Source organism: Chrysochloris asiatica, unplaced genomic scaffold (assembly GCF_000296735.1).
Source record: "Chrysochloris asiatica unplaced genomic scaffold, ChrAsi1.0 scaffold00190, whole genome shotgun sequence".
NCBI lineage: Eukaryota > Metazoa > Chordata > Mammalia > Afrosoricida > Chrysochloridae > Chrysochloris > Chrysochloris asiatica.
Window position 1 is genome coordinate 758162 of NW_006408708.1, and position 6850 is coordinate 765011.

The 6850-nt window shown below is 38.0% G+C and overlaps 1 pseudogene; it reads right to left on the minus strand.

Annotated features, from left to right (window-relative positions):
- Positions 1–6174, minus strand: part of LOC102822252 — a 22705-nt pseudogene extending 16531 nt beyond the window's left edge.
- Between the last annotated feature and the right edge of the window lie 676 nt (positions 6175–6850).

A 6850-nucleotide genomic window follows, 5' to 3' on the forward strand; every position in this document is an offset into this window, starting at 1 on the left:
TGGAGGAAGACAGAATCTCCAGTGAGTAGTATCCAATCTGTCTAGGCGGAGCTGATGAAATGAAATGCAGATGGGTCTCTTGTGATACAATAGTGAATAATTGTTATCAGAACTGATTGTGAGAGTTGGAAATATAAAGCTAGATGTTTTATAGCAAGGAAGGGAGTGATTAACGTTCCAGTCTAGGAGCAGAGGTCCCTAGGACCATCAATGGAGAAGAGCCGAGAGTGGGACCCTACCCAGAGAAGCAGTGATGTCTGAGATGGAGGCAGAGATGATGACGTGGAGCGATGGAGCAACTGGGGACTTTAGATCCAGAGAGGGAGAACAACTGTGTGCTGAAGACTGGGGAGGGGCGATAGTGTAGGGGGCAGGCTTGCAGGGTTGGTTGATGATGCATGAAGGGTATTGTAACCATGGCAATGAAACGATATATGATAGAATGAATGTAAAACTAATGTTCTCCCATGTAAACTATCATATAATTCACAATAAAACATAAAAAAAAAGATGATGGAAGGAATACACAGAGTCACTGTACCCAAAGGAAATGGTTGATGTTCATCTGTTTCAAGAGGTAACACATGATCAAAAGCCAATAATACTGAAGGAAGAAATCCAAGTGCATTGAAGGAATTGGCAAAGAACAAGGCACCAGAATTGATGGAATAAAAATTGAAATCTTTTAACAACATGAGGCATCACTGGAGGCACTTACTCTTCTATGCCAAGAAATTTGGAAGACAACTGTCTGGCCAACTTATTGGAAGAGATATGTATTTGTGTCCATTCCAAAGAAAAGTGACCCAATGGAATGTACAAATCATCAGACAGTATCTCTGATGTCCCATGTGAGTAAAGTTTTGCTAAAGGTAATACAGAAATGGCTGCTAGCATACATTGACAGAGAACTTCCAGAGATTCAAGCTGAATTCAGAAGAGGACATGGAACAAAGGATATCATTTCTGATGTCAGATGGATCTTGGCTGAAAGCAGAGAATATCAGAAAGATGTTTATCTGTGCTTTATTGACTTTACAAAGGCTGTCAATTGTGTAGATCATGACAAGCTATGGACAACATTGCAAAATATGAGTATTCTGGAACACTGAACTGTGCACATGAGGAATCTGTACATGGACCAAGAAATGTATGTGACTGGGTTGTGTTCTTTCACCATACTTCTTTAATCAGTATGCTGAGCAAATAATCTGAGAAGCTGGGTTCTATAAAGAAAAATGTGGCATCAGGATTGGAGGAAGACTCATTAACAACCTGCGATATACAGATGATACAACCTTACTTGCTGAAAGTGAAGAGAATTTAAAATACTTACTGATGAAGATCAAGGACCACAGCTTTTCGTATGGCTTGCATCTCAATGTAAAGAAAACAAAAGTCCTCACCACTGGACCAATAAACAACATCCATGCCAGCAGAGAAAAGATTGAAGTTGTCAAAGACTTCATTTTGCTTGGATCAACTGTCAACACTAACGGAAGCAGCAGTGAAGAAATCAAATGACATATTGCATAAGGCAAATCTGCTGCACAAGACCTTTTTAAAGTATTGAAGAGCAAAGATTTCGTTTTGAGGACTAGGGTACACCTGATGCAAGTTATGGTATTTTCAATAACCTCATATGCATGGGAAAGCTGGACAGTGAATAAGGAAGACTGAAGAAGAATTGATGCATTTGAATTATGGTGTTGGAGGAGAATATTGAAAGTGCAATGGGCTGCCAAAAGAACCAACAGATCTGTGTTGGAAGAAATGCAGCCAGAGTGCTCTTTGGAAGCCAGAATGACCAAGTTTCATTTCTCATACTTTGGACATATTGTCAGGAGGGACCAGTCACTGGAGAAGGATATCATGTTTGGTAAGGTGAAGGGTCAGAGAAAAAGAGGAAGATCCCCAATGAGATGGCTTTCTCAAGTGGCAGCATTGATGGGCTCAAGCATTGCACCAATTGTGATGTTGGTTCAGGACCGGGCAGTGTTTCGTTCTGTTGTACATAGGGTCACTATGAGTCAGCACTGACATAATGGCACCTAACAATAACAACAATACCTGTAAGAGAAAAATATTTAAAAGTATTTATGATCCACCCACCAAAATGACAAAGTTATTACCTACTCATAGGAAATGTTCGTGTTTTTTTTCTTGAAGGCAAGAAGCAAAGAACTTAAAGAACAGTTTCAAAGAGGTTCTATCTGTCTGAATAGAAGGCATTTAAATATGTAATATTCTCTTTTATTACAAAGACCATCTTTCAGAAATTTAGCTAATAAACCATAGACTGTTTGCAGGTAGGTAACTAGGAAGATCAGATCTGGTTCTATATGTTTTTAGCACATATATTACAAATATTTATAAAATTCCAATTTATCATATAATATGTGATATAAAAAGGCCAAAAGATCACTTACTAACATTGCATTTAATAATCTTCTCTATCTTTGCAATAGTAGGAGTTGCCTTGTAGTAATAATTATAACAGCGTTTGTGGGTTAGCTTGCAAAATGGTCACCACAATTCCTCCTATTCTTGTTGGCACATCTCTGGGAAATGCTATGTTGCTGCTTCTCCCACGAAGAGGTGGAATGTATCTCTTCGCCCATGAACCTGGACTTGGCTATGTAACTTTTGTGGAAGATGTCCTTTCCAAAAATATCCATAGCATTATTTCTGGTCTGGCTTGCTCTTCTAGAACTTTGCCACTCTCATCAAAATGTCAAATTTGCTGGCTAGAATGGGGCAGAAGTGATGCTGCCTGAATTCCATGTAAAGTTCATAAAAAGTTTTTTTTTTTTTTTGGTCTATTTGTCATTGGAACCCAGTCATGGTGTGGGAATAGTCCATCCATGTAAAGAATGCCTATGTATATTAATGAAAGAATGGTCAGACATATGAGAAAATATCATGTAGTAGATAAAAAGAATGAGTTAGATGTACTTTTTTTTTTTAATTTTTTTAAATTAAATGTTTTTATTTTGCATTGAGTGAAAGTTTACAGGGCACATCATCAGCTTCACATTCAACCATTCATATAGCTTGTTTCATTACATTGATTATTATCCCCTCCATAGATCATCAGTTAACAGTGTTTCTCTCTATCCTCTTTAGCTTTTTTTTTTTTTTTGGATGGGGGGGGATTTGGCTTTTTGGAATTTACAGTCTCGGCTTTTAGGGAAGGTTTTTACATTTGTCTGTGGATATCCAGGGCTCATGTATGAGATTACTAACAAGCATTACTGAATAATCAGATGAGGGACAGTTTGCTATGTCTACTAGGTGGCTAGAGTCTGATCCTCAGAGCCTATGGTTTGGACGGTCAACAACGCTTGGGCCCACAGGGGCTTGGCCTCCTGACCGGGTCTGTACTGTCTGCATCTGAATCCTCCTTATTTATTGATTGTTTAAGGGACGCTGCCTGTCTTAGGTGGTCAGTGCGAATTCCTCAGTCTTACCAGTCATTGAGACTCATTGCAGCATGGCAATGTCTCTGTCTTAAGTAGCCGAGGTTCCACGTGATCCTTACCCATCTCTGGCCACATGTCCAGCATAAACAGCCACCATCTGAGGAAGGCAGGGAGGGAGGAGATCAGCTGGGGACCCCATGCGCCCGACGTTGCCGGCCCACCACCTGCTCTAAGGTGACCAAGCAGGATCACTATGCTGAGGTTCAATCAAGTTCTTAGGGGATCTTACTCTCTAGCAGGGGTAGCAAATGAGCAGCCACTCAGTGTTCACTTTGAGAATTACTTATATCATAAATTTGAGCATATAGCTGATGAATATCCCCAGACAAGTGTATATTGTTCCACAACCTCCTAAAATGCTATTGGATTAAGTAGATGTACTTTTATAAACAGGAATAATGCTTTGAAACAAAATATTGAATGTAAGGATTATATAACAAATAATATAACACTATGTAAACACACTCAATGATACTAATGTTGTTGATGAATGTATAGTTCAAAACATAAAACCAAAACCAAAACCAAAAAACAGACTGGACAATTTAAACCAAAATAATGCAAGTGGAGATAGGGGTGGGTAATAGGCGTTGGGCTCGTGGTGAAATGCAACTTTATCTTTATTTATAACGTATTATTTAAAAAACAAGAGATAAATCCAAAGTGATAATCATGGAAAGTATGTTTATGGGTTTTATGATATTCTAATACATTTCTAATTTATAAAATATGAAAGTAAAGGGAGAGGAGAGGCTGGTAGGGAAGGCGAGCTCTTGTGATGATTCTTGACTATTTTTTTTTTTTTTTCGTTGTTAGTGTTTTCATCATAGAGTCAGAGAATGAGGCTTTGGAACAACTACTGTATATTGGTGTTTGATCTAAATTGGATTCAGTTGACATTTCATAGTGTCAGGACACAAAGAATGGGAGAGTTTGAGATACTGTTCTGTCAACCAACAATATGAACAACTATATGAATTGGTAAGAGAGTAAAGAAAACGGAAAACTGGAGTTTTGAATGCATGCATGACTCCTGTTATGAAAATATTTTAAAAATAATATTGTGACAGTTACAGTTTTAGTTTAACTGTAAGCAATTCTACAGGATTAGTTTGTATCATTAGTCTCTCTCTCTCTCTTTTTTTTTTTTTCTATTTCGTATAGGTTTATTATTGTTTGTTTCCATGTCTTTTCACATCATTTTTTAATGAAGAAGAATAATGAAAAACTAAACAAAAAACAACCAAGCAAATATTTGTTGAGTGCTAGAGATGTCCCAGGAGTCCAGGTGTGGCGCTGTGGGTTGATGCACCATTTGAACTGCAAAGCTGGCGGTTCAAGCTCACCACCTGCTCCTCAGTATGGGTCAGAACCGACTCAATGACACTTCACAACAGCAACAACAACAAGAGATGTCCCAGGCATTGTATAGTCAGTCTCTTTTGAGATATAAAAGAGATTAAACAAACAAACAGAGCTCAGAGGGACCTCCAAAAAAGAAGAGCTGGGAGTAGGGTATGTTCTTTGGATATGGGATATGGGGTCCCTGTACTGTGAAACTTGTATATCCAGAAAAAGACTGATGCCAACACTCATGGAATTCTCCAAAGAATCTTTGCCTATAGATTCTGAAAGGAGATGAAGACCTTTCTCCAGAGCCAGCAAAGAGAGGAAGCCTACCCCTAGAGCAGACGCATTTAATTTGGACTTCAAGCTTCCTAAATTGTGAGAGTATAAATTTCTGTTTGCCAAAAGGCATCTGGGAATAGAAGCAAATACTGTTGAGTGATGATGCATGGAAGGGATTGTAATCATTTTAATGAAACGAAATATGATGGGATGAGTGCAAAACTAACGTTCTCCAATGCAAACTATCACTCAATTCACAATAAAAGCTTTTTTTCCCCCCAAAAAAGGCATCCATTGTGGTATTTCTATTATAGCAGCATTAGATAACTAAGACTGATATGAAGTTCAAATCATTATTTGTTTTTCATCTGGCCATTATGAATTTGATTTACTGAGGAATAAATTAGAGAGATAGATATATAGGCATAATGATTAGAGATATATGTATATATATTGTTCTGCAGTTATGTTCCAATTTGAGAGTCTTGCTCTACAGTTCTAGAATCACTAAATTACCCAAAACCTATATCTCTAGTATCCTTAGTACTACACACTACCTATCGCTTCTTCCTAAAGACAGTTTTACTTAAGCTGCAGGTTGGAACTCACATTGTTTTCACCACATTGTATATCCATTGATGCTGTTTTACAATGTAGATGTCATATCTTCAAGGTAGGATCTTGAATCTGTAAAAATTAACTCACATCAGAACAGCAAATGACAGGTGTTGGGAGTCTTGGAGTGTTTATTCTAGTTTCTGTCATCTTATTTCTTCATCAATGCCAGCAAACTCTGCCGATCCCTAATTGCCTATTGTATTAGTTTCTGTTGCTGCTGTAAAAAATGACTACAAATGTGGTGATTTAAAACACCATGCATTTATTGTTTCATAGTTGTGAAGGCCAGAAGTCTGAAATCAGTATCACTGGGCTATGTAGAAAAATCCATTCCTTACCTCTTCCAGTTTCTGGTGGCTGTTGGCATTCCTTGGTTTGGTGGCTGCATCACTCCAAACTTTGGAGTGGTAATGTAGTGGTTATGAAGTACATTAATGTAGTACATTACCGCATCTGTGATGATGTAGTGGTTACGAGTCAAGTGGCTAATTTCTAGTTCGGAAGTTCAAAACTACCAGCCATTCCATGGGAGAAAAATGAGGCTTTCTGCTCCCATAAAGATTTACAACCTCTCGGAAACCCTATTCAGGGACGCTATGAGTCAGAATCCACCTCATGGCACACAACCAACCAACCAACCACCATTAGGGTCACATAGCCTTCCCCTCTTTTGGGTGTAATCTCCCCCTTTCGAGGATGTTTGTGGTTGCATTTAGGGACTACATAACTGCACAAAATAATCTCCCCATCTCAAGATCACTAACTTAACCATATCAGCAAAGACATTTTTCCAAAATGATGTAATTTCCTGGTATTTGGGATTGATACCTTTTGGGACCATTATTCAGCCTAACACACTCCTCAGTATATTTAGAGACACATTTGGTGATACCAATTCTCTAAACTCTTACCTTTTTCTTTCTTTTTACTTCTATTTAATTTAGTTTTAGTGGCCTTCTTCTATTTCTGGATATCTGGTTGGGTTCTTCTAAAGTCAGAGCCACTGTTTCCAAATCACACCTTTCTACTCTTACAAATTGTGATAATATATCCAGATGAAGCCATTGTAATTTGCTTAGTTTCCTTAATTTCTTAAATAGCAACAACTTGCTGTTTAACAT